The sequence below is a fragment of the Ursus arctos genome, unplaced genomic scaffold (assembly GCF_023065955.2).
Source record: "Ursus arctos isolate Adak ecotype North America unplaced genomic scaffold, UrsArc2.0 scaffold_29, whole genome shotgun sequence".
Taxonomy (NCBI): domain Eukaryota; kingdom Metazoa; phylum Chordata; class Mammalia; order Carnivora; family Ursidae; genus Ursus; species Ursus arctos.
In genome coordinates this window covers 31,483,746-31,510,946 of record NW_026622974.1, presented here as the reverse complement: position 1 = coordinate 31,510,946, position 27,201 = coordinate 31,483,746, and the positions used below count along the sequence as shown (strand labels likewise).

The window sequence follows — 27,201 nt, the reverse complement described above, 5'->3', positions numbered from 1 at the left end:
AGACATCTTGAAGAGCTGTTCATGCTAAGAGGCCCTGCACTCACACCACATGGAACTTTGGTTATTAAACTTGATAATACACATCTGTGACTCCATATCAGATTTATTGAATCAGAATCTTCTGATATTAAAAAATTTAAGCTAAGATGATTTTAATGATTAGCTTTCTTTTTTTAAATTATATTTTTTTAAATTTTATTTAAATTCAATTAATTAACATATAGTATATTATTAGTTTCAGAGGTAGAGCTCAGTGATTCATCAGTTGCATATAACACTCAGTACTCATTACATCACATGCCTTCCTTAATACCCATCACCCAGTTGCCCCATCCCTATGATTAGCTTTCTTTGAGAACTATTGATACTCCTATCTGTGCATTTTACCCGTCATAATGGACACAGTTTAGAAAAGAGTCCTAATTTTCAGACATCCTTTTTTTGCCTATTGTGGGATTACTCTAGGATGTGCAAGCACTGGGAGCCTTTGCTCATTAATTAACAGAGACCACTCATTAATTGACTTATTCATTCAGTATACATTTATTGAACATATTGGGCAAGGCCTTGTGCTGTACTATGAGGATATGAAGATGAGTAAAATTGATGCCTGATTTTGAAGAGCTCACAGTTTAATGGGAAATAACATATAGATATAGTTATCAGTTCTATAATACAGCTATGTATAAAGGACATCAGTTGAAACCTGAAATCTATTTTTATTTTTTAAACTTATCTTTAAAATTTGGAATACTTTTTTTTTTTTTTAAGATTTTATTTATTTATTTGAGAGAGAGAGAGACAGCCAGCAAGAGAGGAAACACAAGCAGGGGGAGTAGGAGAGGAAGAAGCAGGCTCCCAGCAGAGGAGCCTGATGTGGGGCTCAATCCCAGAATGCCGGGATCACGCCCTGAGCTGAAGGCAGATGCTTAACGACTGAGCCACCCAGGCGCCCCTAAAATTTGGAATACTTCTAAAAAAAAGTTTAAGTTCATTAAGCTGAAAAGAGACGGAGATTTTTCTTTCATATTCAGCATAGTTTATAAAGCAATACTTCAATTTATTTTTATACTTTTCATGTTGTTGTGAGTAGTTCTATATAAACCCACGAAATAGGGGCGCCTGGGTGGTGCAGTCGTTAAGTGTCTGTCTTCAGCTCAGGGTGTGATCCCAGCATTCTGGGATCGAGCCCCACATCAGGCTCCTCCGCTAGGAGCCTGCTTCTTCCTCTCCCACTCCCCCTGCTTGTGTTCCCTCTCTTGCTGGTTGTCTCTCTCTGTCAAATTAATAAATAAAATCTTTAAAAAAAAAATAAACCCACGAAATATGTTTGAGTAGTGTTGCTGGAACTATAATGTAATGAAGTTTCATGTTTTCCCCCAAATATGGCCAGAGTGGATATGTTCCAGATTGAATTATTCCATAAATAATAGCCAGAATCTTAGATAAAGATTGGCTTCCAAATATTAAAAATTGTGAATAATTTTGATTAAATGTAACATATTTGGCAGATTTTGTATGAGCTGGCCATGCTTTTCAAATAGGTACATAACTCCCCTTTATTTTATTTTTTAATTTTTTTCATAACTCCCCTTAAACACAAGATTTCATAGACAAAAAGTTCCACATTATATAAATGACTCCAAAGCATTTGGCTGAGTCATCTAGAGAATGGGAATTCAGCTTTTTCAGATTCCATCTTTACCTAAGGTATGTGGACCATGTCATTATCTCCTAGCCAGAGCAGTCTTTTGGTATTAATAAGCACTGTGAGCAGTCAGAACAGATCAGAATATTCATTGTTTTGTTGGAAATCACCTAATTCATGTTAATTTTCAATGGAGGTTACATTGTTTACCAATCTGAAAAAAAAAAAAGAACTGTCAGAGATTTTGATATGACACTTTAGAGGTAGCTCTTTTCCAAACAATAGAGATAAATTATAAATGAAAGGAATGAAAACTTTGAAGATGAAAAGATTGGCCTGAAATTGTCATGAGCAAATGTCACCAAGTGACCCAACCCTGTTTAAATTCAATTTCTAATTATTTAAGCTTTTATTATATGTATTTTATTTTACTGTGTGTGGGTACTTAAGAAAAATTAACTTAATCAGGACCAAAGAGGGAGATCATTATGTGCTGTGACAATCTGTTTGACTCTAAAACCCAGAGTTAAGGAGAGTTTTCCTTATGAGTAAGTTTTATGGACTGCTGTGGGAAATAAATTAAAAAAAAAAAAAAGAATGCCTTACTTTCATCAGCATGAATTATTCTCCTTCAACACTAAATACACAACATATTACAGTCAAAAGTCAACGATTAAGGAGATATCATTTAACTGGTGACTTACTATTTTTCAAAGTAATTGTTTTCAACTGACTTTTCTCTCTCTCTCTGAAATGATCTCCTCCTGACTTTTGGCTGTCATCTGCATGATTTTCAGATATCATATTAAATGTCACCTCTTCAGAGAGACCTTCCTTAACCTCCTGTTGAAAGGGGGAAAAAAAAAGAAAGGAAGAAATCAAGACCCAAGGAACATACCAATTCATAAGTAGAGAATTAACTGATTTTGTTGTACAAAAATAACCCTAGTGTGTACAGATAGACAGCAAGTGGCTACAAAGCGATAATGGGTTTTCAGCTCTTTCTATATGACAAAAACTTGTTCTCATACATTATCTCCATTAACCACAGTTGTTATACATTATCCTAATTTTAGTAAACAGTTGGTAGGTAGTCGTGTAAGTATTTACACTGTTAGTGTACATTGTAAGCTGTCCTGATGTTCTGTTCTATGTAATTCTCTAGCAGTACCTTCTGTGGTTGCCTTTGACGTGTATCTTGGCGTTTTCGTGGTCACATCCGTCTACATTCCTCAGTGAGGTTAGGTTCTGTTTCCCGCATATAGCTAAATTAACCACCCAGCTGTTCTCATATGACTTCATTTTAATGGTCTTCATAGCACTTTTTGTTTTCTGATGTATTTTTAGTTTCTTTGGTGTGTTTGTCTATCTTTCAATATTAGACTATAACCTCCAGTGACAATCAGTGGATGCGTGAATATTTTTGTGAGTCTATGTTGGAGTCATAAATTCTAAATTAAATATAGAGGCAACAATGCATATAGGAATTTAGATATATTTAAATTTTTTCTTGTTATATATGTAATAACTATATATTTGTATAACTAAATATTTGTCAGTAGCAAGCAAATGCAAATAGCCTTTCAAATGCTAATTAATAAATGGATAATTTTGATATTACTCCCTGAAATTTAAGACTTGTGAATTTAAGACTTGTGAAACTCCTAACATGTTTGTTAGGTGTAAATGTATTTTCATTTACCAGCAGCTGTAAACACGATAATAGGCTTTTCTGTAGTTATTACAAACAGCAATTACTTGGGTGTGCAAGTTAAGCACGAAAGTGCAATGGCAGCATTTGCTGATCGCTTTTCCCTCCTTTATATGAGAGTTGGTCTTGGGTACATAATTGACGTTCATTTAAATTCATCTAGATTCAAAAACAATAATCTACGAGGAAACCAAGGTATAATGTTGAGTTTATTTTGCTTTTGGTAGAGCAGAATTGGGAAAATAAAAGAATAAGTGAGGAGTCTTTAGATTTCTGGCTTTTTAGTTATGAGGTTATTTTAGACCACTTTGCCTCTTTCATTTTTTCTTCCCAGTGCGGACTGAAGATTTTTCTGTCTGTTTTTGAGTTCTGTGTTATCTGTGTTGCTGCTGAGGAGGATTTAACTGGCTAAGGTGCAGCCCTCGTGTTGCTCCAGTTGTGCTTTTCCATGTCCTTTTCCAGTCTGAATACTGAATTACCAGTAAATTGGGCCTTTAGGAAGAAATTAAGTGCATGTGTGGAAAATTTGCAATTTGGGAAATTCTTGTCTTCTCTTCTCATATGTGAAATATATGGAGAAATCAGGCTTTGTATGGGCCTTTCAAAAACAACAAGAAAAGCAATATCAACATAAGTTATAAGATAGTTCAAGTTTATTTTCCACACTGATAACACACCGTAGGCATGAAGGAGATTCCTGTGTATTAGTAGTAGTACTTAATTCACTTTTCCATTTAAATGCACTTGGTTTTATAGCTTTATTAATCATTATGGAGACCTAGCTATCTCCCATTCTATTCTTTATCTACATTTGTATATGTATATATATAATACACATAAATATATTATGTGTATATATGTACACATATGATATTGGGTATATGCATACACATATATGCAACATTGGGCAAACATTTTCAGATAGTTATTTTTCAGGTTTTTTTATTTGTGTGAGTGGGCAGGCAGAAGTATAGATAAATATTGAGTTCAGTGGGTATTATTTTTAGGGCTTGAAAAATTAATGATCTTTATGTTTATCCACACTTTTGTCTTCCCTCCTTATGCAAATCGAATCATTATCTGAAAAAGAACTACCTGAATATATATATATATATATATATATATATATATATATATATATATATATGAGAATTTTTCAGGAGTGAAAGTTCTAATGTCAACAGATTGTTTACCTTTTTTTGCCTCTAAAAAGTTAACAAAATTATAGGAAGAAGAGAGGGACTCTGAATGGATTTTGTTTGTATGTTTAGGCTGTAGCTGCCTGCCTCAGGACTGGAAATGAAGAGCAACTCCACTTTCTCAGAGATTCTGGGGGTTATCCATTGTGAGGTTTTCAAAATATTGAGGATTCAAAAAATTATCTAAAACCTTGACATACTAATATAGCATGCATTTTGAAGGAAAGGGGGTCTAAACTGTAAAAGGAAAAAAATTGTCAAAAACCTGTTATGTTTTCACTGTTTGAGGTAAAGAAACTAGCTTTTACAAATACCTTGTTATCACTACTACGTAATTACTCGCTTATACAAATAATTACCTTTGTTTCTATTCATTTTGAAAAATTTTATTTTTTAAATTTAAGCAATCTGAGAGGACAAACTAAGGAACAACTCAAAATAGTGATAAATTTGGGGTTTGCTAAAGTGCACAGAACCTTCAGAGTGTCAGAGAAAGAGTAAGGAAAACAGAAAACAAGAAAGGAGAAAGCAAAGACAAAGGGACAGTGCAGGAGAGAGAAAGAGGGAAGAGGGAGAGGCAGAAAGAGAGAGAGACAGAGGGAAAGATGTTCTCACCAAGAGAAGTATGAGAAGGACTGACGTATTCTTTCTTCTCAGGATTCTGAAGCAGTAGCATCAATAAGAATTTCCTGTGTTTGCATGCAGAGTGTCAGAAGCGAGCTGTCGCTGTCAGATTTTTATGTTTATTGGAGCAGAACAAAGGAATTTAGGGATTGGCCTATTATATTAGAATCTCCAGTTACTCTATTAAGACAAGCGGTAACCTTTAAAGGAAACTTGTGATCATTTAGAAGCTGACATTTGATTTCCCTGTGTCTCCACTATAATTTTCTGCCTCTAAAAAAAGCAGTAAACAGTGTTCAACTTAAGGTTAGGGCACAGAAATATGTCTGCCCCATTAAAATAAAAACTGCAGCTCAAAAGTTGGCAGGCGGTACTGTTAGTTGCAGAGAAATTTACTGGGAAAAGATTGAAACTGCTTTGTGAATAGAAGATCGAGGAAAGCAATATCAACAGAAATAAAATCTACCGTGGTCATAATGTTCTTAATTGACAAATTAAATCAGGTTAAATCCCTGTGGGACTTTGGTCCAAGTCAGTATGTTGGATAGTCATGTCGAGGACCACCTTCTCCATTGGTATTTTTCTTTAATACTACTTTTCAACTGTCAGTACTTCAGTGTTTGGCCATATTTGAGTGTTCTCGTCAGATATGAATGTTGTTGGCTCCGTTCCTGTTTCCCTCTCTCTCATCTCTCAAGGCCCTCTCTATTTCCACTTAGACACTGATGACCCCTGACTTTGTAACTGAAGCCAATCCCTGACCCGGGCTCTGGATCCCTTCCCGTCCTGCCTCCTTGTTTTAAAAATTTCTTTTTACCCTACTTCTGCCTACTGCTGTATCTGATGTCTTCTTCCTAGCACACTTTCTTTCAACCAGTCGACTATACTATATTTGTACTTCCTACTCCCTCTTCAATGACTACCTTGTATTTTGACAGCTACCAGGCCTGCTGGGTGTGACACCAGAGCAGGTACGATGCTGCCCAGCACTTGGGGTATGATGATCTGTGGTGGCTGAAATTCTTAATACTTTTACCTTTGAATGGGTGCTTTGTAAGTCTGATGAGATAGTGGATCATGCTTGGGACAATTGATTATCCTTTGGGGGCTTGGAGCTTCACCGCTTGTGTGAGCTTGACTCCCAGTCTTTCTGTCTCCCTGGGAGATATTGTCATCAGCTGGCTCCACCACCCTGCACAGGGACAACTGTCACTCTGCCCCAGGGGGCAATCAGATTGGTTGTGGGGGAGGGGAGGGGCTTCATCTGTTGCCCTCCACCCCTAGTGGTCACTTGGCCATGAGCACAGGGAGGAGTGGGGGTAAGGTGGCAGCTGTTCTCCCCCTGCAGGCAGCACCGCTGATGAGTTGGGGTGAGGATGGGGTGACATGGTAGGGGCATCTAGGTACATAGCTCATCCGTGCATGGAGAATGCATTTCCTTGGGGGTCCCTGGTCCAACATGTGTTGGGGCATGGAAAGGAGATGGACTTCACTGCCCTGGTCTGCTTCCATATTCATTTTGCACTGAGCCCTGCAAATTATGTAGCCAGCCCTGACTGGTAGCTGTTCTCTCTAATGTCACTGCAAAGCTCAGTGGATGCTCACCAGGGCTTATTCTCCCTAACTTCTCTGGTGTTGGCCACCTTGACCAGGATAACTCCTTTCTCTTCAACCCCTCTCTTCTTTCCCCTTCAGTTACCACCACATGTCCTTCGTTTTCCTCTTATCTTTTCTTGTCAATCCGCTTTGCAGGATTCTCTTCCTTAGCTCTTGTTCACTGTTAGTGCTTTGGGAGGGAGCGGTTAGGGAGGGGTAGGTTGGAGGTTTCTGCCTTCTCATTCACACATCCCTTGTAGCTTTCATTCCGCTGTGTGCTGACTGCCCTGCCTATTCACATCTTCCCCTCAGACCTGAGCTTCAGCCCCGGCTATACCTGTGTCTAGTCACCGAATCTGACTTCCGAGCTTCCACACGTTCTTCTCAGCTAGCTGAAAAGTTCATCTTTGCTAGTAACAGCTGCTTATTTAGCACCTCCTAAAAGTTAGTATTGTTGTTTATAACTTTGTTTCTGGGACTCCCGATTTTGCTTCAAGGTAAGGATTATCATATACATTTTACAGATGTAACAGCAGGCTCAGAGAGCTTTTTTTTTTTGAATTTATTATGATATGTTAGTGGCCATAGAGTACATCATTAGTTTTTGATGTAGTGTTCCATGATTCATTGTTCGCATATAACACCCAGTGTTCCATGCTGTATGTGCCCTCCTTAATAGCCATCACCTGGCTAGCCCATCCCCCCACCCACCTCCCCTCTGAAACCCTCAGATTGAGTCTAAGGAACCATCCTGAGGTCACACAACTGTTACATTAGTCAAATTAATGAGCTATTTTGTTACCTCTTCTAGGTAAAAATAATAATAAGCATTGGTTATGTGCCAGACACTGTGTTCTAATGGCTCTACGTATATTAACTCACTTTATCAACAATCATATGGGATAGATACTATTATGTAGAGCTGGTGAAACTGAGGCACAGAAGGGCTTAGTAAGTGAGGTCACCCCGTCAGTAGGCGGAAGAGAGTCAGGATTTCAACTAAACAAGTCAGCCCCCGAACTCTAGTCTGTGGCCATCACACGCGCTGTCATCTGTCACTATCCAACTCTGAGGAGTTTGGAAGGTGGCCTCTCCATATCTCACACATTCTGCATTTTAAACAGTGGTCATAATGTACTCTTACCACTGTCTTCACTGGGAAGACATCTGGGAGAATGCCAAAAGTATGAAATTTCTCTAGATGAAACATACCAGATGATAATCTTAAACATAATTTTAAAACCTTGTTTAGCTTTCTGTAGTTCATTTCTCCTACAGTCTGATCACATAGTCCTAAGTTAATTCTTTTGAAGTTTGAATTAGCCATGGTTATATGGGAATAATAAAATACTTAAAATGCTGAGATAAGTAACATTTAAAAATGTATAATTAATTCATTTATAAAATATTAACTGAATGTCTGCTATGTACCAGGTATAGTACTAGTCTTTGGGGAGACCATAGTGAACAAGACATACTTTCTATCCATACAGGTTTCAGTCTCACAGGAGAGACAGGAAAACACTGAGGCCCTAACTCCACCGAGCACACGGGGAGCAGGATCTATAGAAATCCTTAGGCAGGAGGAAATCAACCTGTCTGGTGAGGCCAGGAACATAAACAACCTCAAAGTCTGTCCGCAGTAGACTTGACTTTAAATCCTAGCTGCATACTAACTATTTAACCTCTCGATGCTTCCCTTTCCTCATCTACGAAATGGGTTTTTGCCTCATTGCCCTGTAAAAGGGATTAAATGAGCTGAGCTAAACTATTTAGTGTGTACAGCATAGTAAGCAGTCACTAAACGTTAACCAATATGACTACTATTATAATAGCTGTCATTAGAGCTGAGGCTGAGCTTACGAAAAGGCAAAAGTGTCTCTTATTAAGCAGCACATTATCCTAAACTGCTCCCACCACCCAAAGGCTTCGATCAAGTCAGAACTCACAGCACTCAGGGACAGGCTAAAGGAGCATTGGAGCCTACTGAGTAGCGTTGGGCCTCTGTCGAAGCAGAAGACAGAGGAGTGAGTTTGTTGCTGAGAGAAAATCACTTAATAACTGGAACAGGTCCTTTGCCTGCTTTAGTGATGGTCCCGAGGATGTGCCCAAATCACTCTACAGATACGTGGCTGCTCTTTTGGGGGGCTGGCTGCCTGCATAATTGCTGATCTGAGCACTTTGACTCTTTGGTGTTGAATGTTTTTGGAGGACGACTTTGAAATTAGTCTCCTGGAGATGCTGCGTCTACTTCTCCTGTTCATCACACTCACATGGGACAGCCACTTCAAACTGCAGATGTGCATTTTATGTGTTTTAGAACGCAGAGTCTTTTCCTTTTAGTGTACCTGACATAATCCCTCAAACTTCTGGTCATCATCTTAGTTCCTCCTCCCTCTGCAATCCGCACGTCGAATCCAATATACATTAATCTCAAATCTGTCTGTCTATCACTTGTTAAAAATAAGAAGTTTAATTGCCTTTGTTGAAAATAAGGGAAGAGACTGACCACCTCCCCCCCCCTTAGAGCATTTATTTTAGAAAACTTGTAAATTATTTCTGTCTCTTTGAAACGTATGTACGTCTTTTTAACAGATAGTCTCTTCACAGATTTATGACCCAGGAATGTCTTTCTCAAAGATTTGGGAACCATGTCTTTGAAATGTAAAAATCAAAGGAGCTAGTGCCCCTGTCTCCCAGTGTCTGGGGGAGAGTAGGAGTCTAACTTGGCAGTGCCTCACTGCAAGTTGCAAAGCTCTCTCCTTCCTGACGATATGAGAAGTTTCTTTTTCCTGTGGATAAAGCCAATTAGCAACCATGTATGGCCACCCTGGTTACCAGGTGAATGTAGGATGAACTGTGTGTGACAAACGGTGCTGTTGAGGCTTCTTACTTGAGAACTAGTCACTGCTAATGTTGAGAACACGTATGGAATAGGTTATGTCTGCTCAGCTCCCTAAAAGGGTGAGGTTGCGTTCCATCTGCCCTCTCTTAGCAGGTTGCCTGTGGTGTGCAGCACAGTCTGGCTTAATGCTTATTCAGTAACAGAAGTGTTTTCTTTCTTTCCTGTCTTCATGGAGAGATTTTCCTGGGTTGGGAGAAGATTTCATTTTTAATTACATTTCTCTATTTACCTATCTCTTTCTCTCTGTCTTTCCATTTCTGTCATATCACCTTATTTGTCATATTTATCTGCCTACTGTGTTTCTGTACTTGCTTATATTCTTGATTCCTCCATACGGTCAGCCGTATGGACTTTAAAAAATGGAGCTCAGAAGCGCCTGGGTGGTGCAGTTGGTTGAGTGCTCGACTGTTGGTTTAGGCTCAGGTCCTGATCTCAGGGTGGTGAGATCCAGCACTGAGTTGGGCTCTGCACTGAGCACAGAATCTGATGAGGCTCTCTCCCTCCTCCTCTGCCCCTCCCCTCTGAGTGCACATACACTCTCTATCTAAAATAAATAAATAAATCTTAAAGAAAAATGGAGCTCAGGATATGTCATTCTTCTTGCTAAAATCCTTCAATGGCTCCCATTGTGGCTCAGATGAAATCCAAAGTCCTATAAGCCCTTAGTGATGGCTCTTTTCCAGTTTACCCGCCGCAGCTCCTGTCCCCTCCACAGAGAGGCCATTCTTCACCCAATCTGAGCAGGTTGCTCTTATTACTTATAACATTATTTCCTTTTTATCATCAGAGGACTTATCACGATTCACAACAATGTATTTATTTGCTTGGTGTGTGTTTGTCACACAAAGACAGGGACTGTGCATCCCCACCCCCATCATTGTAAACCCAGTGCCACCAAGGCATTTGAAACATGGCATAATCCCACAGCTGTTAAATATGTGGACCGCCACTGAAGTTCACTTCAAAGAGAAGTATCTCTGTATTTTCCCTTTTTCCCGTTTGTGCTTTCTCCCGTCGGAGGGCTGGACTGACACCGAATAGATGGATTTGGAACATTAAACTTGCCAGGGAGTGTAACAGTGTCAGTGCTTAAAAGCCTATGAATCCCAGTTGAGTGCTTTCTGTTTTGTTTTTTTTTTTCTTTTTTACTAGCACTCTGTTAGTTAAATTATAAATCTAAAGGGCGAGGTCTGCAGCACTGCCATACTTGGTGGCATGCTGGGGAGACTAGGAGCTCCATAGGAATGAAAAGAGCTCTCCTCCATCTGTTAGCCCCTCGGGATGCTTTTCTGCTTGCATTAAAAGTCAGTATGGTACTGAACAGAATGAAGGGTTGGAAGGGGTGGCAGGCCTCCCACTTCAGTAAGAAAGATGGTGGTGCTGGGTTTTGCTGTGGGTGTGGTTGAAGAAGGTGCTGAACTACAACAGCTCAATGAGGACAGTGTGGGTCACTGATGCACATTTTACTGCAGAAGTGCAAGAAAGAGTGATTTTAATAAAACAGAGGCCAAGTTTGTAAAGCATGTAACCTTGCAAACAAGATTACTAGTACGTAAGTAGGTTTGCGAGTCTTTGGTAAGTGTTTTCTATTTTGTGTTATTTATTTTTCACTCTAGTGGCTTCAAAAAATCGGTTGCTGGTTTTATTTCTCAAATGCCCTTACCAAACACATTGGTGAGCCCTAATAGTATTATTGATGACAGTGGAGGATCTTGCTGCAGTTTTATTAATGAGGTACAGAATGCCTTAAATAAGACGATTTAAATAGAGACACCCTCTACCTCCTCCCTGTACCCCAAAGACTGAGTAGGGAGGATGCTGGGAGCAAATAAGATTGTCCCCATGCACAGATCACAAGGTTGGTCCCCATTTGTGATTCGATATTTAGTTTTGATTAGTTAGAAGGCCAGAACTTTGGCTCTGACTCTAGGCAGTTTTTGCTTGTTCCAGATCGGCTGCAGAGCCTCAGACCCTCCTTGGACTGCAGTTCAGACCATTGCCATTCTGCTTCTGTGGAGGCTGCCAGGCCTACTGCCCTTTGTTCCGGAGCCCCCAGTCTCCGGGTCAATAATGCAAGGTGAGCCAAGTGTTTCTGGAATTACCTTCTCACTCACCTTTTCCATCTCTGAAAATGCAGTTGCAGCAGTTGTGGTCATTGACCCATGGAGTGAAAAGTATCAAATGCTATCAGTGGCTGCCTGTCTTCCTGCTTAGCTCCTCTCTGCAGACAGAAGAGATTCATGTCAGGTTCACCCATTGTTAAGAACAGAAAAGTCAGTGATTTCCCACGAGTTTCTTCAGAAAACTGAATTTTTTCCGAAGTCTGAATCCTTGGGTTTGAGTCCCTGCCTGCAGATCAAAGGAAGCAAGATTAGGGAACCAAGATTTAAACCACCAAGTCTCCTAATAAACTGTTCCTATCAATCCTTTGTTCGACCTCTGTCTGCCTAAGAATGGAAACATCCCCCCGGTTGCTTTTATTTGATTATTTTATTTTATTTTATTTCATTTTATTTTTACTTTATTTTTATACCCTGCTGCTTTTAAAACCATTTACACCATTTTTAAATCATAATTGTCAGGATTTCTGAATGTGTGCTGCATTAGAATTGTCTAGGGACTTTCAGGATACTTCCTGGCCTATCCCAGCCTACCGAGTTAGATTCTTGGGACGGAGGCCTAGGCATTTTCATTTCTAATAAGCTCTCACAAATATTCCTATACTCATGAATGAACCTTTGAAACTTCCTGAGGCACATGGCACGTGGTAGATGCCCCTACGGTAGCAACTGTTAAAATCTTAACCCATTGACATGAAAATTCATCAGAAATAGGATTAAAGTGACCATTGCCTTATTCAATGAATCATGCAGAGAATTTTTGCTTATGAGAATGCTCTCTCTAAACAAGATAGCCAACTCACTGTCTTGAAATGAATGATTTGGTAATAAGGGCAAGCAACACGTTCTTGTCACAGCTTTGTTGATTTCTGTAGATACTGAAGATATATATAAGTTCATGGTTAATGTTACCAAACAATGATATGATGTAATGTAGGGGTAGAGATTATTTGGTGGCAGAATTTATTTGTAATATTTTATATAATACTCCGGTCTTCTTTTTACAGAACCATTAAGGATTTAAGTCACTTAAATTGTTCAGTTATAATTTACTCCCTTCAAAGGAAGAAATTATATGTTGTGGAAGCTATTCACACTTGGATTTGGGGATCATAAAATGTGTTGGAGATATTTATCATGGTATGTGTGGGGGCTTCAACAACATCTTAATCACTTCGCATAGGAAGCATCAGCATATTTTAATAAAGTGGAAATAAGACCTGGTTTTTCCTCCTTGATGTGGATTATAAACACTGCGATGCTTATGCTGGTAGAAAGCAGAGCATGGTGACATTGTGGAGAGCAATCTTGGCGTTCCTGAAGTTTTAAGACATAGTGCTTTAAATCATTCCTGAGGGGAAGTTCCATCATTTGACATTTGCCATAATTGCTGAAATTTTCAAACTGCTGTTCATGGGGATCAGTTTGTTAACTGACTCGTGTTTGCTGAGCTATTATCAGTGCCCTATTCCTAGAGAAACTTCTTACCTTCTGAACCATCTCTTATTGGATCCTGGAAGATAAGTCCAAAAGGATCATAAGTAGTTTGTGAGTCACTCAGTGTAGCTGGGCTAAGGAACTTCTTACCTTCTTTCCTTGTATTAGTTAGAGTCAGAGGCTCTGGGCCCAGTGCTTGCCTGGTACCCCTTCACCGTGTGCTCTGAAACCAGCCGCACAGAGCTGGAGGGAGATTGTAGAGGACTTTCAGTCCATTCATTTATCCTCTGTCTGTCCCCTGCATGGAACTGATGCCTTCTTTCCTACTCACTTTCATATCCTTATACGCTGTCTTACACAGGACAGACTTCATGTGGGTTGTACAAACGAAGATAGCAAGTCTTACTTATGGATGCATGTTGTATAGGTTAAAGAAAAATCACATGGTACAAGAAAGTGACAAGAGCAGAACTTTGTTTTATTGGGGGTTCAAGACTGTTCTTTTTGCTTTGTCAGTGTGTAAACTAATGTGTACCTGGAAATGAGTGGAAGGTTCTCTCCAGAGAAGAAGAGAAAGAAAGAGAGAGAGAGAGAAAAAAAAAAAAACCCTAAAATGGTTAGAGTCATTTTCTGTTTGTTCCCAAGTAGGATGAATAGAAGAGACCCTTGCCTTATACATGAGGAAGACTTAGAACTTCTTTGTGAAAATAGCACATTATTAAACCTTTGTTTCCTGGATTAGTCCTCTACCCCCACCCAATAGTGTTTTAATCATTGGATTTAGTCTGTTTGAGGATTGATTAGTAGTGGATGAAAAGCAGAAAGCATCCATTCTGGGAAAGGGGGAAAGTGTACTGCAGAAGCACAAGGTTTGTATTTAAAGAGAAAAAAAAAAAAAAAAAAGAATAGAGAATGGCTGTACTTTTGCTTTAATCCAAAGCACTGAGCTGCATTGTAGAAAATTCTTATATAGATGTTTCTAACTCATTGCTTTATTTTAAATCCTACCATAAGAGGTCAGAATGACCACATTTCCCCCCCAAGGTTCACTGGAGTTTATTAGGGAGTGGAGAGGGAGGCCAGGAATCACCTGGCCACCCGCATTGCTGCTGACATGTGAAGATCCTGCCTGGCTTGCTCTGGTCCTTTTGGACAGAGGCTGGTCATGCAGGCAGTAGCCTCGAGGGGAGCTGGTAGGAGTTAGGGGGTACCTTCAGGCAGTCCCCCTCAAAGGATGATCTGGTTGGTGAAGTTGCAGCTCAGCTCCTTGTATGGCAAAACACTTGAGGTCAGGATGAGCACCTCAGCAGGGATCAGGACACAGCAGCCTAGCATGGTGATGGCAGGCAGCAGCTTCCCATCCTTGAAGAGGCTCTCACTGTCCATGTGTGCTCGGGGGTTGTTGTGATTGGGGTCCTTGGGGGTACCCTCCACACCGGCCCAGCACCCCACAGTGCTCTCTCAGCCCACAGTGGTGTGAAAAACACATGTGTGCTCCTGCAGCATGGCTCCGTGGAGAACAGTGCTCTCTTGGAGCTGCACACCCTTGCCCACGGTCACCACCTCCCTAGTGGAGACACTGGGGCCCAGCACAGCTGAGGGGGCCGCCTTAGCTGTTGGGTGGATGTAAACATTTCCTCAGATTTGTGGACCCCCTCGGGTGTGCTTGGCCGGTCCTTCTGGGAGATGAGGTAGTACTGGCCCAGGCAGAGTCAAGAGGCATAGACGGCTGAGCCTGCAGACTTGATCTGGCTCCAGATACCATCAGTGTGGGGTGGCTAAATCTGGCCCTGCCTGGCCAGGGCCAAGAACACATCCTGTTCCAGGTGGATGGCGCCTGCCCTTGGCCACAGGCCTGAAGAAGTCCCCCAGTTGCTGGCGGATGACTCCTCCATCCTGCTGGTTACGTGGGAAGACATCCCCAAGGCGTCGCAGGGCTCCCAGGGAAAAGAGGTAGATGCCGCAGTTGACGAAGCCACTAACAAACATGCTGGGTCTCTCCACATAGTGTGGGACCTTGTACCTCGTATATCTGTGGATTCTCCACATTGTGGCCGTAGTGGAGGGATTGTGTCCCAGTAGCTGTGGTGCCAGGGAGTAAGAAAGGGTGAGGCTGGTGTCTGTTAGCATTCAACACAGCCCTCAAAGGGAAGTTGGAACAGACGTCAGCCTTGAGCACGAAGAAGGCCTCAGGGTGCCCCAGCCAGGATCTGGTCCCAGAAATGGTAGAGACCATCCCCTGTGCCCAGGGGTGCAGATTTCTGCAGGTACCTGACTGGAAGGTTAAACTCCTGCTGGGCAGCCTCCAGAAATTGGGTGAGGGGCTCATCAGGTGGGTAGAAGCCAATTAGCAGCATCTCCTGCACCCCAGGGACTTGGCCAGAGGCTTCAGTGTGGTGCTGTATCATAGGGACCCCTGCCACTGGAAATGGGTTTAGGCACCTCAAAGGACAGAGGCCTGAAGTGGGTCCCCTTTTGAGGGCCTCCAGTCAGGGTCACAGCTTTGAGCATGATGGCACTTCCTTCCTAACCCCAGCTCCCTTTATTTCAGCCCTGGTGCAAGCTACTTTACTTTTTTTTTTTTTTTTTTAAATAATGGAAGAGGCTTTGAGATTTTTAAAGTTTTTCTTTTCCAAAGAAACGGATACAGGAGAAACAATTTTGCTTATGTCACCTGAACTAGCATATATTTTTTTTTTTTTTTTTGCATCCACTGTGTTTACTCATTCACTCAACACTCGCTATATTCAGGGCCTATGTGCTGTGGGGATGTACTCAGGGAAAGAGCCATCATCCCTGTCTATGAAGGTTGCATCCTGGTGTTGAAAACACATGTTGGGAAAGGGAAGAACAGGATACCAGGAACCTCAAAACCAGTGGTCAGAGGTCCGGGGTCTGGGAGGGCTGCCCTCGGGGAGAAGAGTCATATTGTGTCTTTACTCCTTCCCTGGAGGGTCCAGGCAAGCCACGATGGTGGTCAGGACAGAATGGGCAGAAGGGATGGAGCCATGCTGATGGGCTTGAAAGATGTGTAGGAGGTCCCACCTGCCTTGGCACCGAGCGTGTGCTCGGGGGTGTCAAGAAGGCGCTCCCTGCAGCCGGTGAGGGTCAGGACTGCAGTGGTAATGTGTTTGGTGCTGAGCAGCTCTGAACTGCACACACCTGTATCCTCTTGCTGAATCGCCACTTAAATTTCAGTTGGATCCAGTTTGCCGTACTCTTGTCTTCTCTTGTTCTGCACGACCTCCCTGGGATCTCATCTGCTCACGCAATTTCAGTTACCAACAATGAACTAATGAATTCCAAGGCTAGGTTTTATTGAGAAAATTTAATATTGCCTAGTAGAGGCTAGCAGGTAATGCTTTATTTTGTAAGAATCATTGGCATGTGGTGAGTCAAAGGGAGAAATATCTGTTCAGATTATGACGATATTATCTAACAAAAACTCTGCTGATTTTTAACTTCTTTAATTTTTCAAAGGTTATGATTCTTATTACAAAAGCCATTATTCTTAGTTTTATATTTAATCAAAGACAAACATTAGATGAAGTGCAAAGTATACTTCAGTAGTTTTCAGAAACTATGAGAAACTATGATGGAAAAGATAGAATTCTTTCCTTCAAGTGATCAAAAATCATGTTTTGTTTTTACTTATCTTCACCTTGGAAGAATACAATTTTTATACATATATTTATATTTTTTTCTTTCTTCGTTTTTCTACAAAGTTACTCATCTTATATAAATGGATTCATTTGAATATTTATGTCACATGGATCCACTAGTTCAAGACAAAATGGTGCCATTCATATATATATTTGGCAAGGACCTGGCCAATTAGTATTAAAGGGTTGATAATTGGTGGAAATCTGTAACCGATGGCTGCTTAATGGACTACCATCCATGAAGAAATGAGTCTGTCTCATAACCATCTGTGTAGAAACCATTCACAAACTACCCTTAGCCAAGAGTTGACTACTGTGGCTTTATTTTAATGGTGATTTTTGAGGTATCTCTTGACTCCAATTCATCATTACCTCTCTTTATCTTATTTTGTTTGCCAAGTCTCTCAATATGTTAATCTCACAATGCAGATATTTAATAAATATTTTTAAATAAATTACTGATACTAAGAAAATGGTCCAGACTTTGAAAGTTCCAATTAAAGATGAGAGAACAACCTCTGCAATGGGGTATCCGAAGGTCTGTTAGTTAATACTGAATTTCTCCTTTTCTGAATTTAAACTTTTTTTCTAGAAGGGCACCCCCCCCCAAAAAAAAAAAACTCTTTTGAGGACTAGCTTCTTTTTGGATTATGTACGCATTTCTTTGTTTGCCTTGTCATGTTCACTAATATCAGTAGATACTTTTTATTGCTTATTGATTGCCAAGATTCTGTAAACCTCTTAAATTGGAAGGCACTAAGTAAATATAATTGAAATAGGATAAATCAAACTTGCTTTCTGGAACAGTCAGTCTCAAAGTCTAGAATGATCTGTGTTGTTGGGAGCACTGTCTTGCATGAGGGGTTATTTGTATTATCATAAGCCAGTTTATTTGTTTTTTAAAATCATAAACCAGTTTATAAGCTGAGCTCTTTACTATCCTGAAGGGCTTCCCTCAATCACATTGTATAAAATCACCACTGCTGTTGAGAGAAATTACAACTATTTGGGCTGAAACCTTTCCTTAGGTAGAATCCAGGAGGGCGATGAGAGGGGCCTAGGGCAGGCTAGGCTGAATTAGGGTAGTTACTTGGGATAGCTTCTCCTGGACTTGGAAGGGGGACTAAGGGACAGCTCTAATTTCAGGGAAAATTCAAAAGGAAAGTTTGCCTTTAAGGTCTTTTCAACTTTGTATTATCTCCTCTCTCTTAGAGTACTAGGTTTTCATTCTGATCTTTGCCACTCTGCCAAGCTTCCCTCTCCCTCAAACAGCTCTAACTTTGAACTCTACCTAGATCTGCTCATTTGGGAGAAGCTCAAATTAGCTCTGACTTGTTTTACCCCACTGTTTTTGGCCCTTATTTTCTCTGCTTCTCTCCTTCTTTTACCTTCTAAATAAAACTTCCAGCATGATATAGAGAGGAAATAATGCAGACTTGGAATTCAGACAGACCCTAAGTTGAAGTCTTGACTTTTTCCCTTTCATTAGCTGTTGTGGGCAAGTAATATCATGACCCATAGAATTACATGGGTGAAGTTGTGCTGATTATATATACTGGCAGTAGCTGGAAAAACTTATCAACTTAGCCCATTCCCAGAAGGGGCCTAATCTTACATGTAGTTACTTAGAAATACACAGAGAGTCCAGAAAAGTGCAAAAAATTCTTATGTGTCCTCCCAAGGTCACTTCTTAGAGCCAGCTTTACTTCTTGCAGGGCCTGGAAGCTCTCTTGTCTGTCAGCTTTTTCCTTTTCTTTGCTTCTTCCTACCTAAGTTCAGTTTCTCTGTGGCCAAAGCTCATCTAAGAATGTCCAGGTATCCAGAATATTTAAATGGAACATCCATAAAATAAACTGACTATTCTTTTACTAATATCAATCTCTCAAAGGATAATTTTGATACATTCTTATATATGAAGACTTTCTATCCTCCAGAAATAAGGATGGGAGAGACTGAAGGAATGAAGGAAACAAAACAGTACACTGATCGTTCCATTAAGCTGGGGGAGAATGGGGCCAGACCAATGTGTGAAAAGGCACAGAACCTGGTTCTGCCACATGTATAAAGCACCCACACTCAAGAGATAGTCTACAACAGATGAACAAAAAAACTCATCCGTTTTTTTCCATTTATATCATGTATTAACAGAATGCCTAATTAAACTGAATTTCTACTGAAGTATTAAAGTGTATATAGTGGGGAATGGAAGGGGCAGGCTCAAAGAAATCTTTAATCTGTACAGTTTGAAGCCACTGGGGGAGACATTTAAGTGTATTGAGTCCTACAACAGTGAATCATTATTATGTTTGTATAGGAAATTTCTATCTTTTATTATTAACTCTCAATTACCAGAAAAATAGGTGCCATTAATTTTGTTCTAAACTTTATTTAATTAGGATATTCATTTTTTTATTATGTTATGTTACTCACCATACAGTACTTCATTAGTTTTTGGTGTAGTGTTTCATGATTCATTGTTTGCGTATAACACCCAGTGCTCCTTGCAATACGTGCCCTCCTTAATGTCCATCACCAGGCTAACCCGTCCCCCCAACACCTTCCCCTCTGAAACCCTCAGTTTGTTTCCCAGAGTCTATAGTCCCTCATGGTTTGTCTCCCCCTCTGATTTCTCCCCCTTCATTTTTCCCTTCCTTTTCCTAATGTCCTCCATTCTATTCTTTATGTTCCACGTATAAATGAAACCATATGATAATTGTCTTTCTCTGCTTGACTTATTTAATTTAGCATAATCCCCTCCAGTTCCAGCCATGTCCATGCAAATGATGGGTTTTCATCCTTTCTGATGGCTGAGTAATATTCCGTTGTATATATGTACCACATCTTCTTTTTTTTAAAATAATTATTTTTTATTATGTTATGTTAGTCTGTACCACATCTTCTTATCCATTCATTTGTTGAAGGACATCTCAGCTCTTTCCACAGTTTGGCTATTGTGGACATTGCTGCTATGAACATTGGGGTACATGTGCCCCTTCTTTTCACTATATCTGTATCTTTGGGGTAAATACCCAGTAGTGCAATTGATGGGTCGTAGGGTAGCTCTATTTTTAACTTTTTGAGGAACCTCCACACTGTTTTCCAAAGTGGCTATACCAGCTTTCATTCTCACCAACAGTGTAAGAAGGTTCCCCTTTCTGGGATAAAGAAGGGGGGGGGTAATCAGAAGGGGGAATGAAGCATGAGAGACTATGGACTCTGAGAAACAAACTGAGGGCTTCAGAGGGGAGGGGGGTGGGGGAATGGGATAGACCGGTGATGGGTAGTAAGGAGGGCACGTATTGCATGGTGCACTGGGTGTTATACACAACTAATGAATCATCGAGCCTTACATCGGAAACCGGGGATGTACTGTATGGTGACTAACATAATATAATAAAAAATCATTAAAAAAAAAAAAAAAAAAAAAGAAGGTTCCCCTTTCTGCACATCCTCTCCAACATTTGGAGGAATAAGAAGCATTCTGTTCTGTTAATTTTTGCCATTCTAACTAGTGTAAGGTGGTATCTCAATGAGGTTTTGATTTGTATTTCCCTGATGGCTAATGATGTTGAACATTTTTTCATGTGTCTCTTAGCCATTTGTATGTCTTCTTTGGAGAAGTGTCTGTTCATGTCTTCTGCCCATTTTTTGACTTGATTATTTGTTTTTTGGGTGTTGAGTTTGAGAAGTTCTTTATAGATCTTGGATACGAGCCCTTTATCTGTAGTTTCATTTGCAGATATCTTTTCCCATCCCGTGGGTTGCCTCTTAGTTTTGTTGACTGTTTCCTTTCCTGTGTAGAAGCTTTTTATCTTGATGAAGTCCCAAAAGTTCATTTTTGCTTTTGTTTCCCTTGCCTTTGGAGATGTATCTTGAAAGAAGCTCCTGCGGCCGATGTCGAAGAGGGTACTGCCTATGTTCTCCTCTAGAGAACATAGATTCCTGTCTCACATTGAGGTCTTTCATCCATTTAGAGTTTATCTTTGTGTATGGTGTAAGAGAATGGTCCAGTTTTATTCTTCTATATGTAGCTGTCCAATTTTCCCAGCACCTTTTATTGAAGAGACTGTCTTTTTTCCATTGGATATTTTTTCCTGATTTTTCAAGGATTAGTTGACCATAGAGTCGAGGGTCCATTTCTGGAGTCTCTACTCTGTTGCATTGGTCTGTGTGTCTGTTTTTGTGCCAATACCGTGCTGTCTTGGTGATCACAGCTTTGTAATATAGCTTGAAGTCAGGCAACATGATGCCCCCAGCTTTGTTTTTCTTTTTCAACATTCCCTTGGCAATTCAGGGTCTGTTTTGGTTCCATTCACATTTTAGGATTGTTTGTTGCAGCTCTTTGAAAGATGCCAGTGGTATTTTAATAGGGATGGCATTGAAAGTGTAGATTGCTCTGGGCAGGGTAGACATTTTAACAATGTTTATTCTTCCAATCCATGAGCATGGAATGTTTTTCCATCTTTTTGTGTCTTCTTCAATTTCTTTCATACGTGTTCTCTGAGTTTCTAGAGTATAGATCCTTTACCTTTTTGGTTAGGTTTATTCCAAGGTATCTTATGGTTTTTGTTGTTACTGTAAGTAGAATCGATTCCTTAATTTCTCTTTCTACAATTACATTATTAGTGTATAGAAAAGCAACTGATTTCTGTGCATTGATTTTGTATCCTGCTGCATTACTGAGTTGCTGTATGAGTTCTAGTAATTGGGGGTGGAGTCTTTTGGGTTTTCCACATAAAGCATCATGTCATCTGTGAAGAGAGAGAGTTTGACTTCTTTGCCAATTTGAATACCTCATTTCTTTTTAATGTCTGATTGCTGATGCTAGTACTTCTAGCACTATGTTGAACAATAGTGGCGAGGGTGGGCATCCTTGTCGTGTTCCTGATCTTAAGGGAAAAGCTCTCAGCTTTTCCCCATTGATAATGATATATGCTGTGGGCTTTTCATAGATGGTTTCTATGAATTTGAGGAACGTTCCTTCTATCCCTACACTCTGAAGTGTTTTAATCAGGAATGGATGTTGTATTTTGTCAAATGCTTTTTCTGCATCAATTGAGAAGATCATATGTTTCTTGTCTCTTCTATTATTAATATGTTCTATCACATTGATTGATTTGCAAAGGTTGAACCACCCTTACATCCCAGGAATAAATCCCACCTGGTCATGATGGATAATCCTTTTAATGTACTGTTGGATCCTATTGGCTAGGGTCTTGTTGATAATTTTGGCATCCATGTTCATGAGGGATATTGGTCTGTAATCCTCCTTTTTGATGGGATCTTTGCCTGGTTTTGGGATCATGGTAATACTGGCCTCATAGAATGAGTTTGGTAGCTTTCCTTCTGTTTCTATTGTTTGAAACAGCTTCAGGAGAATAGGTATTATTTCTTCTTTGAATGTTTGGTAAAATTCCCCTGGGATTCCATCAGGCCCTGGACTCTTGTTTTTTGGGAGGTTTTTGATCACTGCTTCAATTTCATTACTGGTTATTATTGGTCTATTCAGATTGTCAATTTCTTCCTGTTTCAGTCTTGGTAGTTTATAGGTTTCCAGGAAGGTATCCATTTCTTCCAGATTGCTTAATTTATTGGCATATAGTTGTTGATAATAATTTCTAATAATTGTTTCTATTTCCTTGGTGTTATTTGTGATCTCTCCCCTTTCATTCATAATTTTATTAATTTGGGTCCTTTTTCTTTTCTTTTGGAGAATTCTGGCCAGTGGTTTATCAATCTTATTCATTCTTTCAAAGAATCAGCTTCTAGTTTGCTTGATATGCTCTACTATATTTCTGGTTTCTACTTCATTGATCTCTGCTCTAATCTTTATTATTTCTCTTCTCCTGCTTGGGTTAGGGTTTATTTGTTGTTCTTTCTCCAGTTCTTTAAGGTATAAAGTTAGCTTGTGTATTTAGGATTTTTCTATTTTTTTGCGTGAGGCTTGGATGGCTATGTATTTCCCCCTTAGGACCACCTTTGCAGTATCCCATAGGTTTTTGACCATCGTGTTTTCGTTCTCACTGGTTTCCATGAATTGTTTAAGTTCTTCCTTGATTTCCTGGTTTACCCAAACTTTCTTAAGCAGGATGGTCTTTAGCTTCCAAGTGTTTGAATTCCTTCAAAATTTTTCTTTTCTTTTTTTTTTTTTAAAGATTATTTATTTATTTATTCGACAGGATAGAGACAGCCAGCGAGAGAGGGAACACAAGCAGGGGGAGTGGGAGAGGAAGAAGCAGGCTCACAGCGGAGGAGCCTGATGTGGGGCTCTATCCCACAACGCCGGGATCACGCCCTGAGCCGAAGGCAGACGCTTAACCGCTGTGCCACCCAGGCGCCCCCCTTCAAAATTTTTCTTGTGATTGAGTTCCAGTTTCAAAGCATTGTAGTCTGAGAATATGCAGGGAATAATCTCAATCTTTTGGTATTGGTTGAGACCTGATTTGTGACCTAGTATATAGTCTATTCTGGAGAAAGTTCCATGTGCATTCGAGAAGAATGAGTATTCTGTTCTTTTAGGGTGGAATATTCTGTATATATCTAATGAAGTCCATCTGGTCCAGTGTTTCATTCAAAGTTCTTCTTTCTTTGTTGGACTTCTGCTTAGATGATCTGTCTATTGCTGAGAGTAGAGTGTTGAGGTCTCCTACTATTAAAATATTATTATCAATATGTTTCTTTATTTTGGTTAACAACTGGCTTATGTAGTTGGCTGCTCCCATGTTGGGGGCATAGATATTTACAATTGTTAGATCTTCTTGTTGGATAGATCCTTTAAGAATGATATAGTGTCCTTCTGTATCTCTTACTACAGTCTTTAGCTTACAATCTAATTTGTCTGATATAAGAATTGCTACCCTAGCTTGCTTTTGAGGTCCCTTGGCATGAAAAATAGTTCTCCATCTCCTCACTTTCAGTCTGGATGTATCTTTAGATTCAAATGATTCAAAATGAGTCTCTTGTAGACAGCATATGGATGGGTCCGGTCTTTGTATCCAATCTGCAACCCTATGCCATTTCACTATGCATGTTGGGAGTGATTATTGAAAGATATGATTTTACCCTCACATTGCCTGTGAAGTCCTTGTTTCTATAGATTGTCTCGGTAAATTTCTGGTCTATATTACTCTTGGGGTCTTTCTTCTTTTATGAATCCCCCCCCCCTTAATATTTCTTGCAGGGCTGGCTTGATGGTCACATATTCTTTCAGTTTCTGCCGGTCTTGGAAGCTCCTTGTCTCTCCATCCATTCTGAGTGACAGCCTTGCTGGATAAAGTATCCTTGGCTGCATGTTCTTCTCATTTAGTATCCTGAATCTGTCTTGCCAGCCCTTTCTGACTTGCCAGGTCTCTGTGGACAGGTCTGGTGTTATTCTGATGTTCCTCCCTCTGTATGTAAGAAATCCCTTCCCCCTAGTCACTTTCAAGATTGTTTCCTTGGATCTAAGATTTGCTAATTGTACTATTATATGTCAGGGTGTCGGTCTGTTCTCAGTGATCTTGGGGGGGGGGGTGTTCCTCTCTGCCTCTTGGACACAATTGCTTGTTTCCTTCCCCAGATTAGGGAATTTCTCAGCTACAATTTGCTCAAATATATCTTTTAAACCTCTCTCTCTCTCCACCCCCTCGGGGATCCCAATAATTCTGATATTGGAACGTTTCATGGTGTCATTACTCTCTCTCAGTCTGATCTCTTGGGCTTTAATCTCTTTTTCCAGGCCTCCTTGGTTTCCTTCTTTTCTGTCATCTTATCCTTTAACTCACTAATTCGTTCTTCTGCCTCATTTACCCTGGCAGTCAGAGTATCCAGTTTAGACTGCATTACATTCATAGCATTTTTAAGTTTGGCCTGATTAGATCTCATTTCTGCCCTTAGAGATTCTATATTGTCGCTAATATTTTTCTTGAGCCTATGTATCGACCTCGTAATTGTAACTCTGAAGTCTATTTCTGACATCTTGGTTATATTCATATCCATTAGGTCTGTGGCAGAAGCCACAGTCTCTGCTTCTTTTCTTTGTTGGTGGTTCCTCCTCTTAGTCATTCTTTTGCGGGGTGGTTGAGGGAATGTACAGAGTCCAAAGTATTAACCACGACCCAAGCAAGATGCACCTGTTTTATAGGGACCTTAGTGTTGTCGTCCTCTTGTTCTTCCAGTCTGTCTTCTGGGCCTGCCACACTGTTACTCAGGCAACCCTGCTTGGGCAGAGTTGCCCTGCCCCCTGTCGGGGTGGGGGGGTGGACTTGGTGAAAATCATATTTTGGGGGCCTTTGTTTTCTGGTGGCTTTCCCTGGTGGCTTTCCACGTCTCTTCTGAGAGTCAGGGCATAAGTGACCATATCCAAACCTCTGTCTCAGAACAGAGAAATCGCAGTCTGCTCTTCACTGAGCTCTCCAGGCCACGTCTCCATTTCTGTCTGTGCGGCTAAAAACTGCAGCTTCCCGGGTTGTGCACCCCACAGCAACACTCCCAGTGGTGGAACCCAGGGCCGGGCACATCTCTGCCCTTTGTGCTTTTGAAATTGTGCGCTGCCCCTGGTTTGTGCTCATGCACCTGCAGCTCCTAGATCCTGTCTGGGGGCTGCAGTAAAGTCCTTTCCCTGCCACCGGGCTACGAGTCTGTGTGTGGTTCCCAGTGCGAGTGGCTTTTGTGTTCCGGTGTTATATCACCTTCTCGTTGCCAGCTTATGGCGGCTCCCTCCCCCTTCTGTTTATCTTCCGATATCTGTGCAGAAACACGGCTCCCTGCTTCACATCTCAAGACCACTGGAGGTATTCTGTTTGTAGAGATCCAGATATATATTCTTACATCTCAGGCTGATTTCATGGGTGTTCAGAATGGTTTGGGAGATATCCAGCTAAATTCAGGGGACTGGTTGAAATAGGGTCCCCTACTCCTTTGCCATCTTTTCCCTCTCCCAGGATATTCAGTTTTATATGTGCTTAGCCTTTAAATTTTATAACTAATTTAGTATATTTTTCTTTGCAAGACTCAGGGCCAATTTTCTGAGCAGTATTTGTTGAGCGTCATGAATCTAGGATAATAAGATGAGGGCCTCTTTTATAAATTAATTATGTGTGGTCTGTACCATTTTTAAAAATAAAACGTTTCCATTCACTCTTAAATTTTTTTTATTTTTTCCTTTAAAAAAATGTTCAGTAACTTACCATTATACAATTAAGGAAATTATTTCTTGGACAGTTAGAGGAAGTAACAGATGATAAAGAGTGTAGTATGATAAAGGGGTATAAATCACCCCAGGATCATCAGAAAAGATTCAAAAAAACTTGCGAGGTATTATATCTATAGCTGTTCACCATAGTTCCCAACCACTGCTGTGAGGCCTTCGTCTCTTCTTTTTTTTCTTCCTAGTTTTATTGAGATATAACTGACATATAACATTGTACTAGTTTAAGGCATACAACATAATGATTTGATATATGTATACACTGCAAACTGATCACCACAATACGTTTAGGTAACATCTATCACCTCACACAGTTACAAATTTTTTGTGATGAGAACTTTTAAAATCTACTCCCTTAACAGTTTTCAAATGTACCATACAGTATTGTTAAATATAGTCACCATGCCATACATTACATCCTCAGAATTTATTTATTGATAACTGGAAGTTTATGTCTCTCTCTTCTCGAGTACGTGTGCTCTGCTTGCCTCCAACCTACCTTTATCTTGCCCCCAGAGACTAAAAGTTCCAAAAGAGGCATTCTTAACAAAGCAGCGTGTTTTATAATGATTGAGATTTCACTTAAATGTAGGGAATCTGTGCTTATTCCTTTACGTAGTAAAGGAAATGTGGCACGAACGCCCTAGTAATTTCTGGAACAACTGTTTGGGAGTTCTTTATGTTTCCCTAATGAGACGGGAAAACAAAATTTCTAGGTAAGAGATTATAAAATTGACAGGATCATAAAAATACAGGTAAGTATTACTCCTTAGGGTACTTAATAAAGAATAATAAAACCATAACATGCAGAGACTGTTATAGTGACATTTAGATATTTAGTGTGCATCAACTAAATAGCAAGCATCACGATAGATGCTCTATACAGAAAGGTGAGGAAATTGTTCCCATCTATGAGAAGCTCACTATCAAGCTAAAAGGAAGGCACTAAAAAGAAACAATTAGATTAAAATGTGGCACCTGTTCTAACAGTGACCTGGATAAAACGATGAAAGAATAGGTTTTAAAAGTGTTTTATAGTCAGGTGGTAGCTTAGTTATTGAGGATGCCTGGATCAATGCATATCTGCTACATAGGGGGCACAGCAAACAATA

At 40.2% G+C, this 27,201-nt stretch overlaps 1 long non-coding RNA gene and 1 pseudogene across 1 annotated transcript in view; one reads left to right on the top strand and one right to left on the bottom strand.

The window, feature by feature from the left end:
• Positions 1 to 27,201, top strand: part of LOC130541992 (uncharacterized) — a 322,187-nt gene that overhangs the window by 204,712 nt on the left and 90,274 nt on the right. The window lies entirely within an intron of this gene.
• LOC123001479 (mannose-1-phosphate guanyltransferase alpha-like) lies at positions 14,468 to 15,751 on the bottom strand (annotated as a pseudogene).